We start from the raw sequence: 13,697 nt of genomic DNA on the forward strand, positions 1-13,697 counted from the left end.
ATAAAAGCTAATAAGAGCATTCATACAAGCAATCTTTTCTTCATACTCACCCTATATAAAATAATCCTCATAAATTAAAAACAGTTCATAATCAGTTTACAACATTACAAGAAAAGCATAGGGGAGAATCACAATTCAAAAACTAGTGCTCTGATATCACATATAGAATTTTAAAATTATGCGATTCTCACAAATCATTAAAGAAAAAGTATGTGTATTTTTCTCAATGAAATTTTGCTTTTCCGTGCCTTTGAAAATTCAATTAGATTTTCTTTAGCCGCAAAAGATTAATTGGATGAATGATGATCTACTGTTTTTCTCATTTTGACTTTTAATTTTGACTTTCTTTTTCTGGTCTATAGATCCTATTATTTTTTTAAACCCAATAAATAATAAAAAAAACTGTTTTTCATTAATTTAATTATTTCTTTATCATTGGTGTATTTCATTATTATTTATTTTGATTAAGCAATCGCCGATATATAAGAATGACAACAAGTTAGATTGAATACGAATAGTACTTACATGGAACCCAATTCGAAAACAAAAATTTCATCTCTAACTCGCTCGCTACTCGCGCGAATGATATCTATTTTCAAAAAATTTGCAGATATTTTAAAACTCATGGATATCCGCAAATATTAAAAAATATATATTTTATACATTTTTAAAATAAAATTTAAATAAAATTACAAAAAAATATATAAAATTTAATATAAATGAAAATATAAACTAAAATTTAATTTTAATTAAATTTAATCTAAAAAGATATAAATTAATTTTAGGGTTAAATATGTTTTTAGTCCCTGAACTATCAAGCGATTTTGGGTTTCGTCCCTCTTCGAAAGGTTTGTTCATTTTAGTCCTCTTAGTTTTGAAACTCTTATGTTTAGTCCTTAAAATTGAACGGCGTTAAATTTTTGTATGAGGTGGCTAACGGTGAGCCAGGTGTATGTCATGTTTGGGGTTTCTCATCTCTTTCACACCCACCACTGCTCCCTCCCATGAGTCTCCATTTTCATCCATTTGGGGTTTCTCATGGTGCAGGTTTAGATCATGCAAGAGGACAACCCCGATCTCACCGCCCCTCCGCCTCCCCACCACCAACGGTAGCCTAGGGTTCGAGGGTCTTGTCAATGGTTTCGAGACAATCGTGGAGCGCGGTTTTCTCGCGCTTTGTTAGACATATTTTCTTCAGATGTGGCAAGGGTGGCATATCCGAAGAAGTTATCCCGCTGCTGCTGCTACTGTTCAAGTTATTTCCAAAACTCAACATTAACCTATCAACCTCACTAAAGCTTAGAAGGCAGGTCAAAAGAAATACTTTCTTTTGCACTGTGGCAAACACCAAGAACCCTTCTTAGCTCTCTAGTATATTTTCTATTGCCTACGGTAATTTAATCTAGTGGCAAACACTTTGGCAAGGGTGGCATATCCGAAGAAGTTATCCCGCTGCTGCTGCTACTGTTCAAGTTATTTCCAAAACTCAACATTAAGCTATCAACCTCACTAAAGCTTAGAAGGCACGTCAAAAGAAATACTTTCTTTTGCACTACAAGATCAAACTGAGTCTCCCAATCCCTGCCTGAAACCTATTAATGCAGAACATAAATATTGATTATTACCCGCTAGAAAACATTTAGATAAACTTTCCCACAAACATTGTAAGAGAAGAAAATAAGATAAAATGAATTGAATTTCTCTCATAAGTTAAAATCAACTTTAGCACTACACTTCAATATAAGTTTCTCATTAAACTTGTCCAAGGGCGGAAGATGGTTAGTTTTAATTCATCAAAAAAACCCAATTCATTTTACTTCCTTATGTTCTTCTCCTTAAGTGTTTACGAAGAAGCTTATCCAAACAATGTTAAAGTACATTATTATACTATAAACAAATTAATAATGAATCAATTTATAGCTCCAAATAGATTTATAGCACGAGATCGAGCAAGACAAAAGGAAAGCTGAAACAAACTACTTATGAAAACTCCTTAATGCATGACGCTCAATAGAAAAATGAGCAAGCTCCCACTAACATCAATGAAGCCATCCCATCCCATTTCAACGAAGGTTGACACTCCCTAACGTACATTGCCAATTTCACGAAATCACAACACCAAATTCCCCCGCAACGAATAAAACTAAATGCCAAACATCGCATAGTTCAGAAAATACTACTAAAATCGAAAATGAATTTCCCCTCTCTAACAGTTAAAAAGAAAAAAAGAAACAAAATTGGACCGAAATTCTACAGTAAAACCGAAACAGCAACAAACAAAAAAACGAACTAGATAGTGGCAACCATCATACAGCCAAGGGTGTAGGAAAATTCACGAAAGATCGGAATTGGGGATACGAAGGAGAATCAATTCGTTGGAAGAAAAAAACCTAGGTTGAATTGGAGAAATTGGGGAAAAGAGGGTTGGAGACGAATTAAAAGAGAGAATTGAAGCAATGGAGGAGACCCTCCGACCCTAGGCTGCTGTTGGTTGTGGGGAGGCAGAGGAGGGCGCGGAGGGGCGGTGAGATCGGAGTTGCCCTCTTGCATGATCTGAACCTGCACCATGAGAAACCCCAAATGGATGAAAATGGCGACTCAGGAGAGGAAACAATGGTGGGTGTGAAAGAGATGAGAAACCCCAAACGTGGCACACACTTGGCTCACCGTTAACCACCTCATACAAAAATTTAACGTCGTTCAATTTTAAGGACTAAACATAATTTCAAAACTAAGAGGACTAAAATGAGCAAACCTTTCGAAGAGGGACGAAACCCAAAATCACTTGATAGTTTAGGGACTAAAAACATATTTAACCCTTAATTTTATTTTAAATAAAATAAAATAAAATATAAATTAAATTTTTATTTTTATTTTTTGTGGGTAACGGGTTCCATGGGCTGGGTAGTATAATATCCGCACTCAACTCGTTCATAAACGGGTATTAAAATATCCACTACTCGCAATCCGCGAATAGTAAATATCCGCAGGTATCTATTATCCGTCGCGGATTTTTTCCGCATATATTTGTAGGGCCATATTTTTTTCCATACCTACTCACATATAACCTAAAATCTTACCGTCTGTTTAGCAACTTGATGAATGATGATTCTTTGATACACCTAAATTTTTTATATTCATTTGATGCTATATTTTTTTACTTTTTATTCTCTTCTTTCTTGAAAAAATACAAAAGTTTAAACTTTTATGACTATTTTACCCTTATATCCTATGTCAAATAAATATGAAAGTGTATCATACATCCCATGTGATACACCCTTTCATATGAATCAATCAAAGTTCTCAATGACGTATGCTGATTCTAAAAATTTATTATTAAAATTAGGAAAACTCAAGACATACACAGCCAGATTGTGTTCAAGAGTTAGAAACTTTGAAAATTCCAGTCCAAAAGATAAAGTCAAAGATACATATGTGAGAGTGACTTGATTGAGAATGTGCCAAAAAATGTTAGTAGGTGACGAAGGTGAAAAGGTCTAGGGTTCCTGGTCAAAGAACAAGACTGAACCAATAGTTCTCGGAAGAACCTTCTGCTTCTCAAGAGTGGACTATTCTTGTTCGATCATTTTTTTTCATTTAAGCGAAATAATATTGTGTGGATGAAAATTCTTTAAAAATATTAATTAGCAAGTTCTTTAAAAATGAATGTGTAGAAAACTATACACAGGTTCAAATATAATATAATCCCAATTAGATATTTTAATTTATTAGTATAAACTTTTAGGATAATTATTTTATGATTTAACTTAAGGTTTATATAAACATATTCTTTCGATTTCGAGATAACTTATGGTTTATCTCGAAATATATTATATTAGTAAATTAAGTTAAAGGAGACAAGTATTTATGAATGATATGATCTTAAACATGTGGAAGTTTTGCTGTGAAATAAAATTAAAAATCTAAAACTTTTGAGTGTATTCAGTTACAAATATGATAAAGAGGTTGATGACTATGATTCTTTTCTGAATAAAAAACGAAGTTAAATTATTTAAATGTTAGTGAATTTGGCATTGTTGTAGCTTTGAATTCAAAGAATTTTGGACACACACATATATACTATAATAATATATGAAGGATTTTAAGTTGGTCAAATATTTGGAGAGTTCTAGAAACTGTGGAGCAAAGAGTTGGACTTAGAATGTCCTGTGAGTGTGGCAATACTATACAACAAAAAAACCCTTTTCTATGGTGAAAAGAGAAAAAACCATTTTGTTTGGACTTTATCGCCATGATCGAGATTTTAGTGACATAATCGAGATTTCAGTGCTATAATAGAGATTTCAGTGTAAAAAATCAAAACCTTTGTCAAAGTATTTTTGTCAAATGGAAACAAAGACCGAGAAATGGAAGGATATTGGGTAGCTGGTACGAGAAAGGAAAACTGTAACATCCCAAAATACAGTAATCACCATAAATTAGAATTAATTACATTTAACAGTAAAACCATGCAGTCTTTACTAAAAGATCAGAGTTCAAAAACCAACAGAGGTTTGAGTACAGAAATCAAAATCCATACAACAGGAAAGAGTTATGAACGAACGGTTTTACAAAACCAAATAACCGAACGTTCAAAATACAAAACTAACAGCTAACATCTAAAAGTTTAACGAGCGCTCTAGGGCTCGGCTTTAACTTCCACTTCTACCAGATTCGCGTCTTCCAAATTTTCTTCTTCCAGTAATTCTTCAAGTAACGCTCCTCCATCTGCTCACATCCACACGGATGATCATTGCAAAGACAAGACGGACGTACAAGGTCGAAAGACAACACAAGGAAAAACGAAAGGGTAAGCTTATGTAATTTAATTCATGCAACAACCTATAATTTAAACATGTCAACAATTCAAGAATAGCTCAACACATATAATCATCCGAAAACTCTCATAAGACAGACAGTCCGAACTGTATGAATCTATGTATCTACAGGCGTTCCTTGCACCCGGGTGATGTAGTAACTGGGAAACACTCAACAGCTGCCACCCGAGGTTAGCCCTATCAGTCCAAAGTACTCCTAAGGACTAGGACCTCCTGCCGTTCCCACACATGACCTACCATCCTCTACTTGAGGACGAGCACTCACGGAACATCAAGATGAACAACCATCAGCAGCTTTACCATAGTCATACTATACAATTTTCCATATTCAAATCATAAAGACGTTCCTCCTTGGAACGCTCGTTCAAAATCCATCTTCGTATAATCATTCCATATCATGTTCACCCTTTAAAATCTTGTACTTCATTCTCAGTTTTATCTTTATTTTCCAATACCAAAAATAACGAACGTTCTGCCCTCTGAAGGACGAGGACGAACGTTAAAGGCGAGATCTAGAAAGACTCGTTGCCAATCGGAATAAATCGAAGCTTGATTCTTTGACGAACGTCATTACTATTCAAATCAGTTGAATGAACTGATTCTAGAAAGATACAATCAATATTCAGAATAATTTAAATACAAAGGCTCTAGGCCGAATCCAAATGGATAACGATATCATAAGACGAGTAATTGACTATAATGAAAGAAAATCCATTTAAAGAGTTCGACTGCCGGTCAATGACCGAACGCGATAATACTCGTTACTAGAATATTTGGACGAACGCTATTTACGCACGTTTGGTAATCAAATGTAATGACGAGCGTTCGGTATAAGACCGAATCACTACTTAAGACGAACGCTAGGTGTAAGACCGCGAGTTCATTAGAACGGACGCTAGGTATACGACCGAGCGCCACTTATTATAAAATACGAGGGTATAATATTATTGTTTTACTACAGATACTCGGATACCACTAGGCTGAGCCGAACGCTCAAACTTAGTACTTCACTGGAGGACGCTCGTTCTCAACCAGAGTTCTTTCCAAATGAAAGAATTCCATTTCAAACAGTTTACCAGAAAACCGAACGGTAGAGGACCATTCGATGACGAGCGTACATTATCATAGTAAGCATGTCATATTCAGATTTTTCATATACTTTTCAACTCACATTTTAACCTATCAATTCATACCTTATAACTTCTTATCAAATCTCAATTTCCATACTTTACAGAATTCCACATTAATAACTCATATTCACATTAATCTTTCATACATATCAACCATCAGCATATATATATATCAACCAATGCATACCATATTCATTCATTTTAACAGCGATCATTCATACAACATACAATATCAATTAAATCACAATAAGCTTCCCTTACCTGGATAGTGGTGCACGTCTAAGAGTAGTACTTTGGTCTCGTTCTATTATGGCTTTCTACCCTCAACGATTTTCTTAAGTTCTTCACTAAATCTAACCAAAAGAAACGTAGAAGAATTTAGCTCATACCCTTGCATGCAATCCAAATCTTGGTTTTGCATGAACCCTAAGAACGAATGACTAAGGGAGGAAACTTACCAGCTTCAAACGTGAATTTGTTCGGTTTACTGGAAAGCTTAGGACGCCGGGATCTCTTCTACGGTCTCTGAAATGGGATCGGAGTAGAGAATGGTAAGTTACAGAAGAGAGAAGATGGAGGCTTTTTAGAGAGAAGTTGGAGAAAATGAAATCTGAGTTTTTGGAAGTGAGAAGGTGCGTGCAGGAGAGTGGAAGGGTTTTTCAGAAAATCCATTTTGTTCTCCTCACGTCCACACGAACGTGCGTCTCTCCTGTCGACACCTGCACCCCCATTACTGACTTCAATTCCTTCCTGGTGACACTTGGCGGAAGTTGCAGAGTTAAGGAAGTGGGTTTTTAATGAAATCATAGAAGGGTTTTCAGTGCATTAAATGTGATTTAACAGGTGGAGACTGGTTTAATTTTCCAAGGTCTTACAAAAACATTTGCGGACAATTTAATAGGAAAAAATAATGTGATACAAAGTGTAATAGAAAACTAAAATAAAAATATAAAAGAGGAATATATTTAATAAGCGATAGAATTTAAGTATTTTGGAAATTTGAATTTATAAATATTTTATTTCCTATTTTAAGATACTTTTCCAAATAATATTTTCAGGGAATTGTTTCATAGTTAATTATTTTTCGGAAGTTGTTCTCATAGAATATGTGATAATTTTTATTTTCAAGTTGAAAATTATTTTTATTTTTAGGTTTAATCATTCACTAAGTCCCTATTTTCGCATGGAATCTCAATTTCGTCCCTTTCTTTCTGAAAATATCAATTGGGTCCCAATTTTATGAAAATTGCAACAAATCGATCCTTTCCGTTAAATAGTGTCAAACGGCGTTAAAAAAATTTATGAGTGGATGCTGAGATGACGAACGAACGCTCGTCCACCAGCGAACGAACGCTCGTTCACCAGCGAACGAACGTTCGTCCACCAGCGAACGAACGCTCGTCGACCATCGAACGAACGGTCGTCCAGTGTGGAACGAACGGTCGTTCAGTAGTAAGAGGTCCACGAGCGTTCGTTCGCTGGTGGACGAGCGTTCGTTCGCTGGTGAACGAGCGTTCGTTCGCTGGTGAACGAACGTTCGTTCGCTGGTGGACGAGCGTTCGTTCGTCATCACAGCATCCACTCAGCAATTTTTTTAACGCCGTCCAGCCAATTTAACGGAAAGGATCGATTTGTTGCAATTTTCATAAAATTGGGACCCAATTGATATTTTCAGAAAGAAAGGGACGAAATTGAGATTCCATGCGAAAATAGGGACTTAGTGAATGATTAAACCTTATTTTTACTAAGAAAACACCTTATTACTCTTATTTAACTATTTGATGAGATAGCAATTCAAGTGTATCCAATTCTTTTTATCAAATTAACTTGGAATAATATAAATATCTTGGATCCAGGTATCCAAGAAGGGATAAATATATAGGTTAATTTGGTCAATAACTTATGAATCCATCATGTTTTGACTAAGCTTTCCTTTCAGGGACCTCAAATGAGAGGAAAAAAAAAATTTTATTCTCTAAAATCTCTTTTTAAGTGGTTTAGGATCTTAAGATGTGTTTGGTCTCGTTAAAAGATTTTAGTTAACTGTTGAAAATAATACCTTAAGTTTGAAACAAAGATCAATGATCGAACTGAGTAATTTCGAAAGGAAGGCCCAAAACGACACAATATGCCAGAAGAGACTTTTATACCGATTAAAAAGGATTTTTATATTAATTTTCAAACTAGTATAGAACTAAGGGATATAGAAAGTATTCAACTTTTTATTCTACAGTAGTACGTGATTAGTATATTTTAAATATATATATATAAAAAAATAGTAAAAAAATTGTTAAAAGAAATTATTAAGTCAGTACACCTCCATCACATTTGTCCCACCACAAGATACCAAACCCGCATAATCCCATCTACCCAAACCAAAAAAGGTTCAAACTTTTACTGTGAAACAATCTTAACAATACGCCCATTAACCAAGGGTAACAAAAACTTTGCAAAACCTGGTGCTTCTTGGTGTAAGAGAACACTTCTATGAGCAAGGGAACACTTTTCTCAGTGTATGCTGTTTTGAGTCTATTCATCTTCTCTGCGTCAGACTTTTCCACCAACACAACATAGTAAGTGGAAAGAGGCTGAAATCGAGCTTCAGCTACGTGTCTCTGTTTTGCCTGTGTTGCTGTAATAAGATTCTTCATAGTCTTAGGAGTTTACGGAGTCCTAGAAACAAAACATACATTACTTCTTCCATGCCCACCACAATCCTGTAATAATATAAATAAAGAAGTGGAAACAAAAAATAAAGTAAAAGATTTAAATATAGAAACACAAGAAAATTAAAAAAAAATGTACCTATCAACATGAAAAGCTCAAAATTAAATAAGTGTAATGCCAATTAGCTGGTGACTGTCTTTGTTTGAAAGGATTGAATTCATGAGTCCATAGAAAAAGTTGAAGAATCGTCACTGTCATCTGTCAAACCACTGGCCTTCTATTTCTGCATCTCATCAAATGCTGCACATATTTCCTTCACAGCTTAGGCAAAGTACTTAGTCTTGCCTTGAAGACGAGCTGACAACTTATTTTTAGCCTCACTGCTAAAATGCATAACATTCAACATTTAATATAATAAAAATAATTAACATGAAAGAACAAACCAGAAGTTTTATTTTTATTAATTTGGGGACTGAATGGAAAAAAATTGTCAGATTATATATAGTACAACGTTAATCTTCAAAATCTTGTTACCATTTACTTCAAATAAAAATTAGTCAAGACACTACCAGAGAGGACAGAAGAACGTCAAGACAATATACATGACCTTAAAAGAGTTGCTTATGCCCTTTACCATGAAGGATACAATCTCAAAAGACTCATCAAACACTGAAAAGTTTCTCAAGCCACTTGTTGATCATGAACAAGTTTTGTATAAGGCCATTGATGATCAAGAATTAATATTCTCATTGATCTTGAAAGGTCTAAAAAACTATGTACAAGTTAAAAGTTCATAGCTATAACCACAAAATCAAGATTTTTAGGAAGAGGATTGAAAATTCAAGCAGCAGTTTCCACTATAAATCAAACTAAATCACCAAATTTGATTCTCTCATCGTTGGGTATATGACTTCCTCTCATCCTTTCTCTTAAGGCACGTAATCTTAGAAATATATGTTATAGATATAAAAATTTAAACTCATCCCCCTGCCTCCACCTAATAGCTTAAGCTTTTACCAAATTATAGCCTTTAGTCCAAGACTAAATAATTAGAAATAACATAGGACATTCTCACCACTCCCATTCTTTCAGTAGAGTAAATGATATGCATTGTCCATTCTTTAAGCCAAAAGAACCATCTGAATGAGGGTGCATGAAAGGTGTAAACCTTTCTTTGGGCTTAACCTAATAGCTTAATATTTTAGATATGTTAGTCCTCCATTGATTACAAAGCCAATTATACACTAAAAGTAATCAATGAGAATATAAATATTTACATTACCAATTAGACACCAGACATCATCAATCTCATAATATGTACTAAGTTAGGTTCTTTTTTAGTTTGTTTTGCATAAGTGGTCATAGGCATGAATCTAGGTTCACATTCCTGTTCCATTGCATCATGATTATGTTGAATTAAATTATGCATCTGCAGTTCATTGACTTGGTGCAATATCGAGAAAAGTGTGACACATCTAAAAGAAACCGTGATTCAGAAAAGCGAGGAAGTTTGCACACTGGAGGATGGGAAGTTTGCACACTGGAGGATCTATTAACATGCATGATCACACTATTCCTTTGGTTAGATTTCTTTATATAATATGAATTCCTTTTAAAATAAGTCATCCCCTTCTTTACTTTACATATTTATTTGTTTACATGAACTCGGTCGATTGGTTCATATTATGAAATATTTTAACAAACACATATTCGACGTTCAACAAGAGAATTTGTAGATAATAGATCTAGACAACACATGTTAGTTTCTACAACCTGTATTACATTACACATGTTAATTATTTACTATATATTATTAATGCAAACATTTTTTTTTATTTGAACAAGAAGAATTTCAAATTAGATTTTCTCTGTCTGAGACTGCGTCCATTGGTATGTCAGAAACCAGTCCCCTATATCCTATTGAGGAGGAAAAACTAAAGAATAGATGTTGGTTACAAGCAGCGGGTGGAAGGTACAAGGGACGAGTTTATGAGCTTAGACATGTGAATTCTCATTATGATTGTGTCAATAGTTACTTACAACAGACACAATCATCTCATAGTCAACAAGTTAATGTATATGAGTTTAATCAACTAGAAAACAAACTAGCATAGAGTGAGTCATGACTAGCAAATAGTGAGTTGCGACTAGCTAGTAGTGAGGAACAAATTCGACAAATACTTCACAATTCCATACCAGATTTGACACATTACAAAATTTTATTGGTGCAATAATGCGGCATCTTTCATCTCCGACAACAATGACTGCACAAAGTATCTTTCCAATGTCAAACCAACAAAATCAGCCCAAATACATAAATGAAGACCAACCACAAAATCAACCTCAAGATCTAGAAAATCCTTATAAGGATTATTAGTATTAAGATTTTCAGGATATTAGTAACTTGTTAGTTATCCTATATTATTAACATTTAGTCATTTTAAACATGGTTGGAATTTACAAATTATTGTGAATTCTATTATTCGATCCATATATGAAATTATTATTCAGTTATTGTGCGTAACATTGCATTATCTGCATTGTGTATCATTGAATTGGTTTTACAAATATGTGTCATTTTTTTAGTGTCCAAAATCCAAATTTAAGATTCCGATATATATATATTGTGAAACCCTAAATAATTAGTAATAATGATCTCTGTCACATCACGTTAATGCACCCACGTTCACGGTTCAGAAACCTTAAAAGCGCACTTTGCACCGCATGCACGCATGCCACGTGTCACGAGAGAAGCTTCCAATTCAGAAGTGGGTGTGCAGGTGTCGGCTTGGGAGACGTTCGTCCGAACGAACGTGGATTGAACAAAAATGGATTTTTCGAAAAACTCTCTCACCTGCACGCACTCTTCATCTTCCTCTGAGTTCAAACCTCCATTTTCTCCACCTTCTCTCTAGAATCTCCCAACTTCTCTCTACTGTAAACTCACCAAGTCTTTCTCCGATCACGTTTCAGCACCGTAGGAGCGTTCGCTGAACTGAGAGCTACACATTGGACCGAACAGTTTCAAGAACTGAAACTGGTAAGTTCTCCTTCAGTAGCTCGTCCTTAGGTTTTTCTGGAAACCAGGTTCTGGGTTCATGCATGGGTGAAATCTGAGTTATTTTTGATTTTTGGTGTATAGATTAAGTGAAAGTTAGTAAGTGAATCTTGGAGTAGAACGCTGTTAGAGGACGCATCATACCCTTGCTTTAGGACGTTTCACATACTGATACGGGTAAGGGAAGCTTATGTATTTAATTCATATTTTGTTGTATGATTGAAGATAATGCATGCCTGTTGATAAACGAATGAATGTATGTGTATAGTATGAGTGTAACTGTATGATTGATGATGAATTGAATGAATAAGAGTATATGTTGGCTGTGATGTATGATCATGTTTGATACGTATGATTATGAATGATTAATATGATTTGTATAAAGTCTGGAAATTTGATATTGATATGAAACTATAAAGTATGAATTATATGAGAAATATCGAGTTAGGATAGAAGAACAATCTGAATCTTAAATTACTCTCTATGATAAATTACGCTCGTTATCATACGGTCTTATACCGTTCGGTTCCCCTGAAAAAGACTTAGGGTAGAATTCTTTCATTAGGGAAGAATTCGGTTTGAGAACGAGCGTCCTCATTTGAATTACTATGTTTGAGCGTTCGGCTCAGCATAGGGAAGTCGTACACCTTAAATTAAAATATACTGAAGTAAGTGACGTTCGGTCTTATATCAAACGTTCGTTCTAAATAGCGCTCTGTCTTATACTGAGCGTTCGTCCTATATTGCGCTAGGTCTTATACCAAGCGTTCGTCATTCATGGTGCTCGGTCATCTACCTGGCGTTCACCATAAGTGGTGCTCGGTCTTATACCAAGCGCTCATATTATTGAATAACCCCTTTAATAAAATAGCGTCCGTTCAAGTGTTAGAGTATTCATGTTCCTTACGTTCGTGCAATTACTGGCATCGTTTTTTTTTTCTTTTCCATATGCAAAATTCTACAAAGGTAATCCTAAGTACTATTGACCCTCCCTCTTACATTAAATCTGGTCTAAGGTCTTCATCATGAGATTTTCTAAGTATTAAGGTACCTTCATACTAGTCAGTTCATTTAACTGACTAAATAGATATTCACGTTCGTTATATATATTTTCCTGTTCATCCAGTGCCTTTATTTGGACGTTCGTCATAACTCTTCAGTGGATTGAGCGTTCGTTATTTTATACTCTTAAATCTAAAGATGTAAAAGATGAGGAATTATAATAATTTAAAGTGTGAACGCCATATGGAGCGATATTATGATATTGGATTTTGGACGAGCGTTCCAGGGAGGAACGTCTCATACATGTTGATTTTTGAATTGGGTAAAGTATGACTGTGGTTATGCTAATGCTGGCATGGTCCATCCTGATATTCCGTGATACTCATCTTCACGTAGAGGAGAGTAGTTCATGTGTGGGAATGGCAGGAGGTCCTTAGTCCATAAGTTAACATGGGCGACGTAAGAACGGACTAACCTCGAGTGGCAGCTGTTGAGTGTATCCCAGTTACTACACCACTCGGGTGCGAGGACGCCTGTAGCTACACGGTTCATACAATCCGGACGGTCTGTCTAGTATATTTATATATATATATAGATCTATGTTAAGTTACATGTGTGTGTGAATTGAAATGTTAAATATACATGTTGATTGTATGAATTTAATTATATAAGCTTACCCTTTCGTTTTCCTTGTGTTGTCCATTTGTCTATGTACGTTCGTCCTGTCTTGTAATGATCATCCGTGTGGATGTGAGCAGAAGGCGAGGCTACCTTAGAGGAGGTGATCCAAGAAGAAAACTTAGTAGAAGTGGAAGTGAAAACGGAGCAGTAGTACGTCCGTCTTTCATTTTTAGTTTAGTCGTTCGCTTCTGAATTGGACGTTCGTTTACTTTTCTTTTTGTAAAACCGTTCGTCTTTATCTATTGTAATTCTGTACTTAAGCCGTTCGACTTCTGCTTTCGTTTTTATTAATGAAAAGACTGCATTATTAACTATTAATTG

The sequence above is a fragment of the Vigna umbellata genome, chromosome 3 (genome assembly GCF_029865625.1).
Source record: "Vigna umbellata cultivar VRB3 chromosome 3, Vumbellata_1.0, whole genome shotgun sequence".
Lineage (NCBI taxonomy): Eukaryota > Viridiplantae > Streptophyta > Magnoliopsida > Fabales > Fabaceae > Vigna > Vigna umbellata.